Source organism: Cupressus sempervirens, chromosome 11 (assembly GCF_028749045.1).
Source record: "Cupressus sempervirens isolate cs-2001-9-10 chromosome 11, ASM2874904v1, whole genome shotgun sequence".
Lineage (NCBI taxonomy): Eukaryota > Viridiplantae > Streptophyta > Pinopsida > Cupressales > Cupressaceae > Cupressus > Cupressus sempervirens.
The window spans coordinates 622,566,350-622,586,590 of record NC_143128.1 but is presented as its reverse complement, the minus strand read 5'-3'; the positions used below and the strand labels follow the sequence as shown (position 1 = coordinate 622,586,590).

The 20,241-nt window shown below is 36.0% G+C and overlaps 1 protein-coding gene across 3 annotated transcripts in view; it reads left to right on the top strand.

Annotated features, from left to right (window-relative positions):
* The window catches only part of LOC149531241 (Transducin/WD40 repeat-like superfamily protein), a 132,537-nt gene that overhangs the window by 65,814 nt on the left and 46,482 nt on the right, over positions 1–20,241 (top strand). The gene's annotated exons all lie outside the window — the stretch shown is intronic.

Sequence of the window (20,241 nt, the reverse complement as noted above, 5' to 3'; positions counted from 1 at the left end):
CTTTTATACAGTTGGGGGGGACAGTCTTTTCTGAGTTCTTGTTGGCAGTTATATAGGACTTGGTCTTTTGGTTAGAATATGGTGATCCAGTCTTCCTGTTGAAATGTTTGAGGTAGTGATTGGTCAGTCTGCTGCCAGCACTCAGGGAAGTTATTTATCAGTTAGATACTGTGATTGTGGAACTGGTTGCCACTAATTTAAGATTACTGCAAACCTAAGTTCCCGATTTGGGTATGGGACACATGTCCAGGTTGGGTATGGGTACGTCCCATGGGTACAGTTATATATATAGATATTCAAACTTCAAAATTATGAATTATAACTATAAGAAGAGTGATACTCATGAAGCCTTAATTTCCAATGAATAATATTTTAAGAAAATCCTCATAATATCAGATTCATAAATTGCAAAGGTTGTAATATTCAATTCTCAAAGTGTCATTACACAATGTAAACTCAAATTACAGATGATACTTAATATTATATTCATCTTTTTCAAAAGCATCAAGTTCAACATTTGGTTCATTTCATTTTAATCAGAATCCATCAGATTGACACTCCTTCTAGCTGCATCTGTGTCAAGTGCAAGAGCGGCCTCATTTGTAGAGACTTGGGCAAGCTGTGCAACTGTAGCATCCAAATCAGCAGACTCAATGGCTGGATCCCAATTCTTTGTTTCGCCCTCATTGTACTCAGGTTTCTTATGTGACAAAGAACGAATGTGGAGTGTATGTGGACTAAATCCTCTGTTTTTTTTGCTCGCAATGGTTGCACTTGACCAAGTGGATGGAGTAAGTACTCCAATTTTGTTTAGCTGAGGAAGAAATTGCAAGCTATTGAACTTGCATACATTTAGTATTTAATTCTATAATTCATGAAATAGAGTCTAAAACATAAATTATTAAAAAGTTATGTTCAGATAATATATAATATGATAGCATGAAATGAAAAATGACAAAAAAGGAAACTTAATTGAAACCTAATTTTAATTGCAAGAGGCTGCAACAAAATGGAGCCTCAGCCACGTACATTTGACGACTCATCAACAACCATCCTATGGTTGTCATGAAGAGCAGAATTACCATGATTTTTGAAGATGCAAACTGGCCAAACTTGTTCAAGACAATACTTCAAACTTCTTCATCTGTATGTATTTTTATTAATGTAGCCATATAAGCCCATAGCAACCTCCCCATCTCTATATGGTGTTGCCCTCCTCATCAAGGCAAGAACCTCTTTGCTATAATACTTTGGCAATAAAGAAAATGCTAAGAGATGTAAAGGAGTGGTCAACAATAATTTGTTGCAGAGTTTTGAAAACATTTTCATTGGGTCATGTTTCTTGGCCTCTATAATTGTTTTTATTCTCTCCACCACTGAGTCCATGCCATCATAAATTTCATTTAAACACGGGCAATCCATATCGACATACCTAATCATGCAAATGATGGGCTCAGTGAAGCTCAAAACATGTTCAAAAAGTGCACATCACTTATCATCAAGGACCTGTGCTTTTACTTTCTGGGCTCTTTTTGTGTTTGTCTACCTCCATGTAGTCCACAAGTTCTTGATGAACATAGATTCCATGGCCTCTTACTTCTTCACAAGTCACCTTAGATGATTGTGCAAGATGCAAATCATATTTCAACAATCTTACATGGCATTAAAAATGCCTATCGTATATCAACAATAATTAAATTAAAAATAAAATTAAAAATAGCTTCAATAATTCCAACTTGGGGTCTGGAATAAGGCTTGTGACATGATTATTAGGCACAATTTTTTGAATCTCCTCAACCTCCATGTAGACTTATTTGACCCATTCAATTGCAATATTAAACTGAGTAAGTGGACTGCACCTGGTGTCCAAAAAATCTGACTATAAGTAGCCTCCTCCATTGTAATAATCCCACTTGGTTATAGTTTCAACAATTCCAATTTTTAAGAGCAAATTTCAGAAGCTCGACATTTTGTCAAACTCTTGGTGCACATCTCTGTTTAACTGTATCTGATGTTTGAAATGAATTTGCTTATTAAGTTTTGGTATATATAATTTTATAAGATCAATTACATTCAAAGGTGAATGCTGAAACTAATGCTAACTGGTCAATAGATTGAATTATACCAATACCTCAAGATGCTATTACAATCATCAATCATGGACTCTGATTTTTCTTGCAAATCTGGAAATTACATTCAATAATAATGAACCTGGATTATAGTTGGAAATGCCAATGTGGTTACCGTGAGCCTCCTCCCAATTGACCAGATATCAAAATTGCTGCCAGTGTGTATGTGCTTTAATGCTGAAACCTTGGCAAGGCAATATGCTGACCCTAATGCCAAAACACAGGTCCTTGACACAAGCTGCCAGTCTCCCTAGTTAATTTTGCAAGCTTCAATATATCTTGCAGTTCCAAATTTGTAGACGCCTTTCTCCAGTTACTCACGTGGGTCTGCTGTTTGTGTTTGTAGGTGAATAGAAATAAAACACAGGCCTGAATATTGAATCACAGTTACTACAGAAATAGCACCCAGCCTCCAAAGATGACATCTGAACCTTGTGAAAGGTTGCAAGCGTGATTAAAGTCCACAAGCTGCCTCAAATGCCACAATGACAGTCTCAAGAACTCAGTTTGAACCCACAATTTGCAGCTATGAAGTTGATGTAATAAATGCAACAATTCCTCTGATAACAAATCTCCTTAGACACAACAAATATAGTAGGAGAAACCGTCAACAAATATCCGGAATACACAACTCCAATCTCCACTATACTTCAACAATGGAGAACACCTTAGAACAAACCCTTATACTTCAGCAAGGGCACAAAACCACAAACTCAGAATTGTCACAAAGATAACAAAGCAATGAGATAAACAAATAATTGGATGACTTTTCCCATCAAATGGCCTCATATTTATAATCTTCAAAATGACACGAGTTTCCCAAATGAACTTCACTTAAGAAGCTTCCTCCACACAACATTAAAATATAATATAGTGCCATTATAATATAATTTATTAATTGATTTTGGCTCCGAAAATGACCTTTTCCACCATAACACAATATTCTGACACACAAGGCCACTGTTTCTTGTTGCCATGATTTAAAACTTTTCGTCTTGGTTCCAACGAGCTATGATATTGAGGTGATCAACACACAATACCAACAAAAATGGCACCCTCAACACATTTAGATGAATAATAATAATAATTCACCCGTCTTTCGAAAACAACTGAAAAGGCATCAGGATTGAAATCTTACAACACCAAAGTCATCTTGCTGATGAAAGACAATGAATGAACTTGATAGGGTGACTTACTATAAATAGACAGTCCCTCCAAGATTCTTGGAGCTCAAACCAGAAGCCCAAAATAAAAACTGAGAGCATCCCTCAAATCTTCTAACTCAACTGAGCTCATCAAAAGGAATAGATTGACTTACTATAAATAGTAAGTCCCTCAAACAGAGACAAAACACACCATAGGCTGCTGGAAAGCCTATAACCACATAACTGAGACCCTCAAATCCCACTGTAAGCTCATGAGGGTCGCGATGGTGAACTGACCTAGCCAATTGCAGGAATTTGCTAAAAATGGGGACATTACAATCCTCCCTAAGATTGCTTGACCCCATGCAATCTCGGATCAAAGTGAATATCACAGTCCACCTGGATCGCATGGGTAGAACTGCGTACTACCCCTGTTGTGTACAAGCAACTCCTGTAGCACCAACACCCAAATAACTGATATCAATGATATAATTTTTTGAAAATTGACTATAGGCACTGAAGGTGGTAACAACTCATCGGAACTCAGCCTAGCTGAAATACCAACTTTGTCCCAACTTGGGTCCCCACCAAACTGATACTCACACCCATGAGAATGACTATATGAACTTGAATCACTATCACCAACTCCAACCTTTGATAAATTGTCCCAGGTGTGTGGGTACTGCAAGTGGTCTAACTTGCAGTTGTCAATCCCATTTGCAAAGATGGTGCTAAGCCATCCCATAATAGATGGTATGAAATTGGAGCCAACCCATGAATGACTATATGAACCTAAATTACTATCACCAACTCCAACCTTTGATAAATTGTCCTAGTTGTGTGGGTACTACAAGTGGTCTAACTTGTAGTTGTCAATCCCATCTCAAAAGATGGTGCTAAGTCATCCCATAATAGTTGGTATGAAATTGGAGCCAACCCACATAGACGGGAAACCAATTCCTCTACTCGTGGGTCAAAAGAGAAGTGTTGAGCACTCCTCACACTGTAATGCCAATAAAAACTCCCAGTCTGTACCAAGAGCTCATTAGCATCAAACTAGGAATCAAAAGATGCCCCCAATCTTTGACTCTGAACTACCAGTCGACAATATCCTAGGCAAATCTCTCAGCAAACCCAAACTCAAAATCTGTGTGGGGAAGCATAGTAGATAGAGTCTCTACAATCTTTCCCACCAACCTCTAAATATCATGAGAGCCTCGGATGAGAGTACCCTCAGACACTTTGTATGAATCCTCCTGCACATCTGAACTCTCCAATAGATACTCCATGAAGGACATTGTGCAGTAGAGATTATATGTGGAAGCATCAACCTGTGACCAGTAGTTGATCCCTCTGAAAATGTGGCACTGCCAACTGTCCAATGCTATCAGCTCTATGAGATGGAAGGAATAGATTCACTTCCAGCAGAAGGAAGCAAATCAACATGAGAGCTTGACTCCACTGAGTCATCACCCAATGCAGCTCATATCATCATCAAATGGATAATTAGATGTGTCCATACTATCTGCATCTAAATCTCCCAATAAAGCCTCAACTGTTGACACCTGACATGACACTATACACATGACCCAACGTCAAGCTGTGAATCAATAATACTAGAGCATGAACTCACATCTACTGACTCTGCTATAACAACCAGATCACCAACATCATAGTTGGGTGACTCCATATGTGCCTTGGTCCCACCTAAGGAAGCCCCTACCTCCTGCACTGGAGCAACTCTATGATAGTTGACATATAAGTCTCCAATAACAACTTCCTCCTCGGGAGAGTCTGAACAGTCAGTGACAACTACAACATCAACTGCCTCTGAACTAATTGTAGTGACTACTCTGGGAGCCTCAACCTGCTGAAGCTTAGTGTTTGCTATCCACCAAAGGCACTGACACATTCACATGTCCCTCTGAAATAAGTCCATCATCAACACTGCAAATAGGACTAGAAAGTGCCGTACTAAATATAGGTAATTCTACATTATGGACACTTGTCGGGGAAAACTCAAGCTTCCTTCCCTGTGACCTTGATGTTGACCTTCTAAAGGCGGAAACTATATACCTCGCTGGCCTCTCCAATATCTCTCGATCCAACAAGTTCTTTGCCAACCTTTGTTGACGAAGCTTAAGTTTGTCCATACTCTCCTGCAAAGCATTCATTTTCGTGCTAACTTCCTCATTACTCCACTAGTCCTCCTATGTCTGTCCATGGCTAGAAAATGCTAGAGTGCTGGTCACTCCAAATGCAACAGAAAATCTGAAAATAAAATAACTTTCCTATTCCACAGGATGGTAGGAAACCACTCTGATACCGCTATGATAAGTTAATAACCCCACTTGGTTATAGCTTCAACAATTCCATTTTATAAAAGCAAATTTCAGAAGTTTGACATTTTGTCAAACACTTGGTGTACATCTCTATTTAACTGTATCTGATGTTTGAAATGAATTCCCTTATTAAGTTTTGGTATATATGATTTTATAAGATCAATTACACTCAAGGGTTAATGCTGAAACTAATGCTAACTGGTCAATAGATTGAATTATACCAATACCTCAAGATGCAATTACAATCATCAATCATGGACTCTGATTTTTCTTGCAAAACGTAAATCTGAAAATTACATTCAATAATAATAAACCTGGATTATAGTTGGAAATGCCAATGTGGTTGCCGTGAGCCTCCTCTTGATTGACTAGTTATCAAAATTGCTGCTAGTGTGTATGTGCTTTAACATTGAAGCCTTGGCAAGGCAATATGCTGACCCTAATGCCAAAACATAGGTCCTTAATACAAGCCACCAGTCTCCCTAGTTAATTTTGCAAGCTCCAATATATCTTGCAGTTCCAAATTTGTAGACGACTTCCTCCAATTACTCACGTGGGTCTGCTGTTTGTGTTTGCAGGTGAATTGAAATAAAATGCTTGCCTGAATATTGAATCGCAGTCTCTATAGAAATAGCACCCAGCCTCCAAAGATGACGTCTGAACCTTGTGAAAGGTTGCAGGCGTGCAAATCCACAAGCTACCTCAAATGGCACAATGGTAGTCTCTAGAACTCGGTTCGAACCCACAATTGGCAGCTATGAAGTTGATGTAATAAATGCAACAATTACTCCAATAAAAAATCTCCTTAGACACAACAAATACAGTAGGAGAAACTGCCAACAACTTTCCCGAATACACAACTTCAATCTCCACTATACTTCAGCAATGAATGAACACCTTAGAACAAACCCTTATACTTCAGCAAGGGTGCAAAACCACAAACTCAACATTGTCACAAAGAACCACAAACTCAACATTGTCACAAAGACAACAAAACAAAGAGATAAACAAATAATCAGATGACTTTTCCCATCAAATGGCCTCATATTTATAATCTTGAAAATGACACAAGTTTCCCAAATGAACTTCACTTAAGAAGCTTCCTCCACACAACATTAAAATATAATATAGTGCCATTATACTATAATTTATTAATTGCTTTTGGCTCAAAATGACCTTTCCACCATAACACAATATTCTGACACACAAGGCCACTATTTTTTGTTCCCACGATTTAAAACTTTTCATTCCGGTTCTAGTGAGCTATGATACTGAGGTGACCAACATACAATAGCAACAAAAAATAGCAACCTCAACACATTTAGATGAATAATAATAATAATTCACTTGTCTTGCGAAAACAACTAAAGAAGCATCAAAATTGAAATCTGACAACACCAAAATGATTGTGATGATGAATGAACTTGATGGGGTGGCTTACTATAAATAGACGCTCCCTCCAAGTTTCTTGGAGCCCAAACTAGAAGCCTAAAATAAAAACTGAGAGCATCCCTCAATTCTTCTAACTAAATTGAACTCATCGAAACCAACATATGGACTTACTTTAAATAATAAGTCCCTCAAACGAAGCCAAAACACACCATAGGCCGCTGGAAAGCCTATAACCACACATTTGAGACCCACAAATCCCACTGTTAACTCATGAGGGCCGCAATGGTGAACTGACCTAGCAAACTGTAGGAACCTGCTAAAAATGGGCACATTACATCTATAGACCCAGCCACCCTACTACTTTTAGAATGTTTGTTATGACTTGGACAACGTTTTCAAGCCTCAACTTCTCAATTGATTCCATGAACGTGTCACATTCTGCTGCCTTCAAAAACATCGCTTCTTTAGGGGAGAATGCTATAATATTGATTAATCTCTTTTTACAATCTTTCCATCCATAAAAAATGATGGACATGCTTGTTTCCATCCATGTATCTTTGATCACTCCCAATGGTGTGCCTATTGAAGCTCTCTCTTTTGCCAATATGGTGGTTTCTCCCCGTTTCATACTTGAGACTAACATAATCAAGATGTGTATTGGAAATGGTTCTTTTGTTGATGCATGTTTTGTGATATCCCCCCTCGGAAATAAATTTTAATAATATATATATATATATATATATATATATAGATAAGATGAATAATTAGAAGAACTTTATAAAACAATAATATAAGCATAATAAAATAATAAATATATATAAGATGGTGTGATAAGTGACTGATAAAATCTAATTGTTTTTTATGAAGAGGATCAGTTATCAAGAGTTGTGTCCCATCTATTTTGAAGTGTTGCAATGCTCTATAAGTTGAATCAATTTGGTGGTATAATAATGGGCATATGCTGCCTATACTTTATGTATGCTTTTTTCTTCATACATTTATGTGTATACAACGTGTATGCTTTTTGTTTTCATTCATTTCATATTTTCAAGTGCATATCCCATGTGTGCTTCTACTTTGGTTTATCTAGCGTAATAGAATAAATAGAGGTGGACGAATCTGGGACATACTGCCATGAAAATAAGATTTTCGCCAAATTCGAATGGCACCATTATAAGATGGTCCAAGATCATTTCTCTGAAAAATGAGAGAAAACTCAGCTTAAGTCACCAAATGTTACTATCAAATAAAAGGAGAGAGACATATAAATTTATAATTGCTTGAGGACAAGCAATTTTGGGGAGGGAAGGATTGTGATGTCCACCTTAGAAATAGATTTTAATAATATATAAATAAATAATAAGAATAATTTTATAAAATAAAAATATATATAAGATGGTGTGATAAGTGACTGATAAAAAATCTAATCGTTATTATGAAGAGGGTCAATTTGCATGAGTTGTGTCCTATCTATTATGAAGGGTTGCAATCCTCTCTAATAGCAAGATACAAGAAGACATTCTCCATTGTTCAATTCATCATCGAATAAGGAAACATATAATATTGTATCGTCTTAAAATGGAAGCAATTTCATGTTAAGAGCGTTTAGCCCTCTGAGGAAGTGGTCTGGGGTCATGTTAAGCACCTTGAATGGGCCTTTGCATGGATCTGGATGTTTTTACCCTGTTCTGCTTCTCTCTCTCTCTCTATTTCCAGCCTATTTCTGAAAAACTGCTTTATGTAATTGAGGACATTGGCCTTTGGGTCAAGGACGACCTTCTGGGTCAAAGTCGACCTCAACCCTTACCTATGTCAAGGTCGACCTTGTCCTGACCCCAGGTCCCATTTTCAATTTCGGAAGTTTTGGTATCTTGGGCTTCGAAAAGTTTCTTTTCCCGCTTCCGAGTTAGCTATTTCGAGTTTCAGAATGGTATACTCTTAAATTACATTTAATCTAGGTCCATTCCTAGGGGTTAAAGTTAAATGAGATTTAATGCTTCTATGTCAGCCTTCTCTAGGAGTTTGTGCCCTAGATCTCTATATAAGGAAGCCTTCTTCCCTCATTTTGACATCTACATCTACTTACTATGAACTAGGAGCTACCCTTTATGAAGTGCATTCATTATTCTATGAAGTGAAGATCTACTAGCATTCAAGTGTTCAAGCATCCAATTCATCAAGGAGATCCATTGTTTTGAAGGATTCAATCTCTATGGAGCCCTCTTGTTGAAGATTTCTCTATCCATATTCATCCAAGCCTTCTTCTATGCAAAGATACATTCAAGATTGGTGTTGAAGAATTAATGACATTGATTTGAGACATCCTACATACATTTGGAGCATCCATACTTGTGGATTCAAGGATTCAGATCCTCTACAAGGATTTTCACATAAGCAAGGTGAATAGTTCCATTTACTTTGTTTATGCATATATTATTTCAATTATATTTCAAGGTTAATTCCAAACTAGGGTTTGATTGAGGCAAACCCCCCATCCAACAAACAAACCATTTTTCTTGCAGATATAGGTGTGGAACAATGAATTGGAGAGTAGATTTGGATACTCTTTTTGTCAAACTTGTGAGATCCACGAACATAAATTTTGTCGGAGTAGTGTAGGTCAAGGTCGACTTTTCGGGTACAATTGTGCCTCGAGGTAAAATTGTGCCCCGCCAATAGGGTCAAGGTCAACCTCCCGTCAAAAAGATAAAAGATTTCTGGGTTTTCTCTATCTCGACATTTCCAATCCAGAACAAGTTGTAGAATTCCACGAAACTGTACATAGACATCATAAATCAGCATTTTCTAGAGTCAAGGTTAGTATTTGTCTTTTATGTATTTTAGGATTTAAGCATATACTCTCCCATAACAGAAAGATTATATAACCTCCTTTCTCGCTATTCTCCATCACATGATCCATTTCTACATTGATCACTTTCTTGTGCTTAATCAATTTGGATCATCACATTGAAATAGGGTTAAGAAAGTAAACCTTATTTTCTTACTATTCATGTATATATATATATATCTGAGGAAGAGCCTAGAGGGGAATAAATACATATATGAAATGAATTATATTTATTGTTGGAAATTATTATGTGACAACAAATTATCATGCTGTAAATTATCTATGAAATAATATTGATCCGCAAGATATGATTGGGAATAAGGGAGCACTTCTATATAGGCTTGCGATGCACGCCAACCTCAGTATTGCCCTTTGCAGATTTTGTGAAGTTCAACTGCTACCTCGATAACATAGATTAAGCACGATACAACTGCCCCTATTTCGATTGTTTTCTTCTTCCTTCAGCTACTAACTGTTTAGACCAGTCTCACTATAAAGCTATGATCAAATAGATGTTTAAATTGCAGTGGAGACTTGAAGGGTCTATGTCCTTCAAGGCAATCGCATACATTCATCGATAGACCAATTCTCTCTTTTTAGCGAATTTAGAGTTCAACTATCCTTTCCCAAGCCCCCGCAATCAGTTTAAGGCTCACATGGAAGGATAGCAGCTGCCATTCCTCGAAGGCAAACATGCACGACATGAGTTGGAGGCGTTTGCAGAAGACACTCATGAAAAATGACAACGGATGTTACTTTGTCCAGTAGCCAACCAAGCATGCCACAATCGATCAAGTCAACAAGGAGTAGTTCCAACATTACCACTGACTCATTCTAGATAAGACAAAAGATACTTCTCGGCCCTTAATAATATTTTGTTGATTAGATAAAAAAGACCAATTAAGGCACCTCATGACACCCCTAACTGTCCACCTTAGTCTACCATGGCATGGGAAATAGACCAAGTGAAAGGTGCTGGTTGAGTCACATCTGGGGAGGGGACATGACGATTAACGAAATCTTCCCAATATGGGTTGTTTGCCATATTGAAAGTTACATTCTGTAGTACTAAACATTTGTCGTTGTCCTCCTAGCTTGCTCATGTTTTCCTCTATTCCATCTAGTACCTTCCACTAAAGGTTGTGCTCCTGAAACATTGCACAGAACAAAGGAATTTGGGTTTGATGAAAGAGGAGTCTCACTACCCTCAGCCTCATTTTCACCAATAGATGAATGTGGTTGATGGAAGCTTGGACTTCGACCACCAAGGGGATTCAAAGTGGACACATTTAGATTCATTGTTGTTGTCGTGGTTTTTTAAATTTTTTGTCTTTCTTCTTTATGAATATCATACTCAACAAGAATGGCCTTCAAGTCTCTAACCATCTATACATTTGATTTGATATAATGTTCCCTTTTTAGCTAGTGTCAAGTGGTTGAGTTGTTAACTCATCATCATGACCCTTGTGGGCTAATGTTATGACTTAAGGGTCTCTTGTTTTAACCCTTTGCAAAAGTGACACTACTTCTCTTCAACAATATCTGGTACCACGATCTTGCCTATGCATTTTCCATTTGACTCGTTTTGTGGGACCTACAATTTATAGTAAGTCAATTTTGTCCATTTACTATTTTTGGTAGGGCACTTAGGCGTTTGGCTTAGCTAGTGAACACCTGAATTTGAGTTGACCGTTGTGAGGAATTTAATAAGCTAATTATTTGATTACTAATTATTAATTAAGTTTCACTTATTTAATAATAAATTTAAAAGCTTATTATATGGTTTTGGCACTAAATGCATTTAATGAGTTTGAATTTTGACACCTAACCTTGGGAGGAGCATGTAATTTAATATTACTTTTCAAAAGCAAATATATTTTCATGTTATTAGAAATGTGTCCATGAAGATTCATGGTCGATTTTTGACTTGGTAAATATGTAAAGCAAAAGATACCAAAATTGAACTGTTTTGTGCACTTGTTTTTATTGAAATTTGGTGATGAGAATTTGTGACAAGGGGTTGTAGAAGTTTTTGGCTCGAGGAGTTATAAATTTGTCCAGTTTTTAGCACTCTGAATTGGTGCACCGTGCAGTATCTGGTAAATTGTGCAATTGACTATGGCTTTACTCAAAAGCCATGAATATGCTTAAAGGTGAAGAGATTGCAGTTTGTTAGCATAGAATTCATTCCGTTAACTTGTAGAGGTTGAAAGGTTAGTAAATAAGATACATCACAGCCACTAATAGTAGGGTGAGAAACTGTTGAAGGTAGTTGGAGGGTATATAGAAGCTGTGTGAGATTGGAAAGGAGATGTTGGATGCTTATAGAGACACATTGGGGTTTTTAATGCTACATTTGGCATTACACATTGGTGCCAAGGATCAGTTTGTTCTCAGCATATACTTGCGATCCTTGTAGGGACTTTGAATGCAAGCTACCCTTTGAAATTGCAATAAAACTTAATTGTTCAATGCATTCGTTCAATCGTTATATATGATTCAGTTTCTTGAATTGCAATCAAAGGGATTGTTTGTGCATAGTTTGCAAAGTTAATATGAATTACATGCATTGTATGTGTTATATTTTCAAAAATATAATAAAATCATAAAACTCTGAAAAACCACAAAAAAAATACAAAATTGCAAAAACAATATCTGTCAATACTAACTGAACAAGGGAAGAACCAATAGGGTTCTTATAGTGGTATTTGAGCATTGCACTGCATGCTAATTGTTTTCGTAAATGCATTGAGTGACAGTACAATTTGGAAGTTATAACCTGTTGGGTTTATCACAGTGGTATTAAAGCGGTTTCCTACCATCCTGTAGGGATTGGGCATCATCTATTGCCATAGAGACTTGCACCTCACATGTATTACACACGCAAGAATAGAGTAGCATAGCTACAATTATCACCAATGGAAACTATGGGTGACATAAGAGGTGGTAGCCCTCCTAGGAATGTAGGTAATGAGGATAGGGAAGCTATGGATATTTTCAAAGGCTTGGCAGCTGGGCAAGAAAAGGTTAGTAATGCCCTACGGTAGCTCACCACAAACATTTAACACATATCACTTCCTAGGGGTCAGAATAGTGAGAAGGAAAGAGCATGGTAGCTCCATTGGATCACCTAAATCACATAGGATGCATACAAGGACCTATGATAGACCTAGATGTCTCGCATTCCTGAGACCTTATTCAGAGGGAGTTAGAGTAGAGGAGGATGAGGATTTGAAATTTATAGACAATGTCTTAGCATTACTTGAAGAATGGGAAGCTGTACTCTAGCCAGTTAAAGATCACTTGAACTTTAATAGATTTATGTCACAGAAGAGAGAGAACCATCGGGCGAGGAAAGACAAGAGATCAAAGAACTAAAGTAGCGATCTCAAGCATGCTACTAGTAGATTATCTCTCTCTAGTTTTGGTGGCAGCAATAAGATTTCAGGTATAGCTTGGATTCAGAAGTTGGATACTTTCCTTGCACTTCGTCATATGGCTGAAGAAGATGCCATCGTATTTGCAGTGCTAGACATGGATGGGTTAGCCCATGATTGGTGGTATCATGGGATGGTCAGGTTGCAGCATGACAACATCACCAACTATCGGGAGTTTGTGGATAGGTTAGTTGACCGATTTAATTGGAGGGATCCCGAGTTGTACTTGAGAGACTTAGCTCAGCTAAAACAGACTTGTAGTTTGGAGGCCTATATCAGCGAGTCCTAGAAAATTCCAGTCATGGTCACATGTATTTTTGAGATGTTGGTTGTTTTTTTTGTAGAGGGGTTGTTAGAGCCTCTAAGAATTGGATTAAGGCCATTGAATCACAAACTTTGTAGGAGGCCATGAGGAAAAAATGCAATGTAGAAATGTCTACCCCTCATAACAAGTTTGTGTCAAAACCTTCCACTTTAGCTAATAATTCAGCTAGTGATAGCAAATCAGCACCTATAAAGGGTGAGAGTTTAGAACCAAAGAGATCATTTGCAGTCTCTTTGGATCAAGAAACTCTTAATGACCTACGTAAGAGAAAGCTATGTTTTTATTGCAAGGGGCCCTATGATGAGAAACACGATTGTCTCTTGAGGCCTAAAGGAAAAAACAGGCAAATGAAATGGTACTATGATGAAGAAAAACAGTCTGATTTAGTGGAGCAGTAAGTTGTCCAAGAAGATTCATGAGGAATTATATCTTTCTTGCATGAAGAAAGAGGGCTCCTTCAGGATGCATCGTCTCTTGGTAGGACAAAGAGTCATTTATTTGCTTGATACAAGTGCAACTCATAATTCTATAGATGCACGATTATTGACAAAGCGTGGGATATAGTCGCAAGAATTTGAGGGTATAAGGGTGGAAGTGGCTGCCGGATAATCTCTCAAGTGCGACAGGATGATTTCTGATCTTACCATGCTTTTGACTTCAAGGCTGATTTCTATGTGGTAAATATGGGAAATATAAATGTAATACCTATGAGTTGGCTCCATGATATTTGTCATATCCCCATTTTAAGATAGAATTTTAATAATAATTAGATAATACAAAGTCATTAAATAAATAATGATAATAAAGTTATATTAAAACTAATACTAATAAAAAAAAAAGGAAATAATTATTATTTAATCAATGTTATCAATGAAATAATATTTAGTATGATATTTAAATAATTAAAAAATGATAAAATTGCAATGAATAAATAAACAATTAAATCAAATATAAGAGACAATATTATAGAAAGTATGTTGACTTTCCAAATAGAATTTAATAATAAGTAATAATAAGCACAAACAAGTAAGTAAATAGATAATTTAACTTGACTAAATTTAATGAAAAGTCGAGATATTTAATAAATAGACATGACTCCTTGAAATTAAGATATAAAAGAGAGGAGAGTTTATTTTAGAGAGAAAAAGAGGAAGAGAATATAGGAGTTCAAAAAGGAAAAATGGAAGAGGAAAGTAATATGAAGAAAATAAGGAAGTGACTTTTTGAAACGATATCAATGATATTGAAAGGATGTGAGCCTTCGAAAGGGTCATAATTATGAATAGTTGCAACTCTTCAAAAATGTTGTAATTATAAAGTATCATGATTTTTCCAAAGGATTTTAATTATGAAGTGTTGTGACTTTTTGAAAGGATTATAACTTTGAAGTGTTGTGACTTTTCAAAGGATCTCTATTATGAAAAGTTGTGACTCTTGGAAAATAAGAAACAAAACTGTATATATATTATTTTTTCCTTATAAATAGAGTAGGAAGAATTTTAGAAAGTAAATATAGAGTTGAGATAATCTAGTAGGAATAATTCATTAAAGGGCTGACTAAGGATAAAGCCACATGGACCAAGAAAAGAGGAAGGTAAGAAAAATATGTTTATTGATTATATTTGTTTAATTATATTTATGAATTTATTTATATTAATAAACCATACCTGTGGATAATTTATGCATATACATATGTATATGTAAAGATGGAATTCGAAATAGATAACACACATGATTTAATGGTTAATGGTTTAAGATTATGAGTCCCTTTTTAGGGAAGAGAGTGATCTTAATATCATTAATAGCTTAAGATCAAGAGAGTCCCTTTGGGAAGAGAATGATCTTAATATGGTTATAAGGCCATAATTCCGTAGATGTTGACATATGCATATGTGTCAAGGGCTTGGATAGAGAAATTATCTTCTAGGAAGGACCTTAAAGGGAGTACTTCATAGAAGAAATAGAAGTAACCAGGGATATAAGGATCCTCAAGAGGGTTATTGATCCCAATGTGGAGACGTCTTTAAGGTTGGGTTAGGATAGAGGGTAGAATAGTGAAATATAATTTATTATTGTATAAATTCTAACATTGGTTTTGCAAGTATTCTTGTTCTAGCTAGTGGGGACATTACAGTGGTATCAAAGCATGATCTTGCCATCCTGTAGGGTTAAAGAGGATCTAGAAAAACAATTGATATGGAAAACTAATATATGAAGTTAATGACTATTAGAAGGGATTCAAACATATCCATGATAACAACCTAAGAATTTGGACTAAAAGAAATATATGTTTCAACTCAATAAAATAAATTATTTAATTGCTTGAGGACAAGCAATTTGAGGAAGGGTGAACTATTTTATCCCCATTTTTAAGATAGAATTTTATTAATAATTAGATAATACAATGTCATTAAATAAATAATGATAATAAAGTTATATTAAAACTAATACTATAAAAAATAGGAAATAATTATTATTTAATCAATATTATCAATGAAATAATATTTAGTATGATATTTAAATAACTAGAAAATAATAAAATTGCAATGAATAAATAAACAAATTAAATAAAATACAAGAGACAATATTATAGAAAGTATGTCGACTTTCTAAATAGAATTTAATAATAAATAATAATAAACACAAATAAGTAAGTAAATAGATAATTTAACTTAACTAAATCTAATGAAAAGTCAAGTGATATTTAATAAATAGACATGACTCCTTGAAATTAAGATATAAAAGGGAGGAGAGTTTATTTTAGAGAGAGAAAAAAAGGAGGAAAAGATAGGAGTTCAAAAAGGAAAAATGGAAGATGAAAGTAATATGAAGAAAATAATGAAGTGACTTTTTGAAGAGGTATCAATAATATTCAAGGATGTGAACTTTCAAAAGGGTCATAATTATGAATAGTTGCAACTCTTCAAAAATGTTGTAATTATAAAGTACCAGGACTTTTCCAAAGGATTTTAATTATGAAGTCTTGTGACTTTTCGAAAGGATTATAACTATGAATTGTTGTGACTTTTCAAAGGATCTCTATTATGAAAAGTTGCGACTCTTGGAAAAGAAGAAATAAAAAAGTATATATTATCTTTTTTTTATAAATAGAATAGGAAGACTTTTAAAAAGTAAATATAGAGTTGAGATAATCTAGTAGGAATAATTCATTGAAGGGCCGACTAAGGATAGAGCCACATGGACCAAGAAAAGAGGAAGGTAGGAAAGATATGTTCATTGATTATATATGTTTAATTATATTTATGAATTTATTTATATTAATAAATCATACCTGTGAATAATTTATACATATATACATATGTATATGTAAAGATGGAATTCAAAATGGATAACACACATGATTTAATGGTTAATGGTTTAAGATCAAGAGAGTCCCTTTTTAGAGAAGAAAGTGATCTTAATATCGTTAATAGCTTAAGATCAAGAGAGTCCCTTTGGGAAGAGAGTGCTCTTAATATGGTTATAAGGCCAGAATATTCTATAGATGTTGACATATGCATGTGTCAAGGGCCTTGGATAGAGAATATCACTTCTAGGAAGGACCTTAAAGGGAACACTTCATAGAAGACAAAGAAGTAACCAGGGATATAATGATCCTCAAGAGGGTTATTGATCCCGATGTGGAGATGTCTTTAAGGTTGGGTTAGAATAGAGGATAGAATAGTGAGAGAGAATTTATTATTGTATAAATTTTAACATTGGTTTTGCAGGTATTCTTGTCCTAGCTAGTGGGCACATTACAATATTGGAGGACTTTATCTAAACCTTAGGGACATGGAGTTGAGGCTTGAAGTGGATGGTAGAATTCATGCTCGAAAAGATATTAGGTTAAGTAACTTGAGAGTAATTACATCCAAACAGATGCAGAAGCTTATTAGCATGATATGGTTGCATGGGTATTAGAGTGTAGATTGATGCCTACACATAATGAGTTAGAAAAACCAGCACCATCTAGCTATAGAGGAGCTTAGAAATTTGAGTGTTTAGTGACATCCCACTTGGTAGACCTCCAAATAGATACATAGAACACATTATTGAGTTGGGGGAGGGCTCTAAGCCCATCATGATGACTCCTTGCCAACATCTCAAGCGGTTAAAAGATGAAATTGAAAATATTACTAATGATTTTTTGGCTATGGGACATATTAGGCCAAGTATGTTACCTTTCGTTTCATTAGTTGTTTTCATGAAGAAGAAAGATGGTACACTCAGGATGTGTTTTGATTACCAAGCGTTGAATAAGAAAACAATTAAGAACATGTATCCTATTCCTTGCATGGATGAGCTTATCGATGAGCTACATGGAGCTTGTTTTTTCTCCAAAATAGATTTAAGACAAGTTACCATTAGATCAAAGTTAGATAACATGAAATAGAGAAGACCACTTTCAGATGTCATTGTGCGCTTTTTGAGTTTTTGGTTATACCATTTGGCCTAACCAACGCACTAGCCACTTTACAATCCATTTTGAACAGGGTCTTCCAGTTTGAGTTGAAGAGGTTTGCCCTCATGTTCTTTGATGATATACTAGTATACATTAAGACTTGAGAGGAACATTTGCCTCATCTAGATACAATTTTAGGTATACTTGATAGAGAGTCCTTGTATGACAAGGAGTCCAAATGTACCTTGGGCATGACTAAGTTGTACTTGGGTAGTGTACAGGGTGTACACATGGACCCTAAAAAGGTTCGTGCTATTTTTGAGTGATCTACTCCTGAGAACTTGACACGACACCAAGGATTTGTGGGATTGTGTGGCCTCAATTGTTAGCTTGTTAATGGTTTCTTACAACATGCTACACCACTTACAGACTTGACACTAAAGGGGGCTTTTGTATGCACTCTTCAAACACAAGAATGTTTTGATACGTACAAACAATTGATGACCACATGCCCAATTTTAGCTTTGCCAGATTTTCCCAGGCCTTCCAAGGTTCATCGTGATGTCTCTAGGGAGGGCATTGGTGTCTCATGCTTATACAAAATTGTCATCCTATAGATATTGAAGTCGGAAGCTCAGAGGATCTAAGAGGGATTACAATGTGCATGACAAGGAAATGTTGGCCATTATGCATGCTTTCGCCAAGTTCAACCAATACTTAGTGGGCAATAAATTTCATATCAAAACTGATCATAATAGCCTTAGGCATTTCCTTGGACAGCGAGACCTCAATAAACATCAACAAAAGTGGTTCAGCAAGTTGCGGGTGTATCACTTTGAAATATCCTATGTTAAAGGTACGCAAAATGTTGTAGATGATGCTCTATGTAGATGCTCCATTTTAGCTCTATGATTGAGATATCAAAGGATCAGACCTGCACTTGATTATTGCTAAGTATGCCAAGAACCAGTGGGCTTCTAGCATTATTGATGGGACTATACAAAACATGTACTCTTGAGAATGAGCTTATCATTTACAAAGGGATAATATTTTCTCATCCCACGATCCAATGTGAAAAACATGGTGCTGAAAACCTTTCATGATTCACCTTTAGTTGGTCATCTAGGATATTTTATAGGTAGGTATTAGGAGAGAATGACATGGAAAGGGCTCAAGGAAAATGTTCTTTGATATGTTAGAGAGTGTTTTGTTCGTTAGCAAAACAAACGGGACCACAAATTCCTTGTTGGGTTGTTGCAACCGCATCATATTCCTGAGAGGAAGTGGGAATGTTTATCTATGGACTTGATTGTGAGCTTGGCAAAAGGCCAAGGCAAGGATTGCATAAATGTCATGAAATATGCTCACTTCTTCCTGACCACTACCACATATTCAACTACTTAGGTGATAGATATGTTTTTCCACAAGGTATTTAGATTGCACGGTTTGCTTCAGAGTATTGTGAGTGACAGAGATAGTTGGTTCATGAGACACTTTTGGTAGGATCTCTTTAGACTATGTAGGACCAAGTTGACTTTGAGCATGAGTTACCATCCTCAAACAAACAGACAAATAAAGATTGTCAACAAATGGGTGGAAGGATATCTCCAAAACTATGTTGGAGGGAAGAAACAAGCTTGTGTGAAGCGGATTCTTTTATGTGAGCATTGTTATAATTCCGCTCACAGTATAAACATTCAGATGACACCATTCAGGGTGCTATATGTTTATGCAATGCCTAGCTTTCTTCATTTATTATTTTGTGATAGAAGAGTGCCCAGTGCTTGTAATCTTTTATGGAAGAGTTAGGATATTATGAGGGCTTTACTGGATAATATACAAAGGGCACAAAATCAATTGAAGCAGTATGCTAATCAAAGGAGAGTCGAGTAGTCGTTTGAGGTAGGGGATATGGTGTATCTTACGTTGCAGCTCTACAGTCAGTCTACTCTTCAAATTAGTGGAGTAAAGATGCTTAAGCTACATTATTATGTTCCTTTCCAGACTGTTCAGTGGCTTGGTGAAGTGGCTTTCGAGCTTGATCTACTGATAGAAAATACAATGCACACTGTCTTCATGTGTTGTGTGTCAAGAAGATACTCTGATGACATATTGTTCCCTCTTCTTCTTTACTACCTCTAAATGATGAGGAGAAGTTGGAGCTAATTCCCGAGGCCATTCTTGAGTACAAAGAGTGTTAAGAATATTAACCAGATAA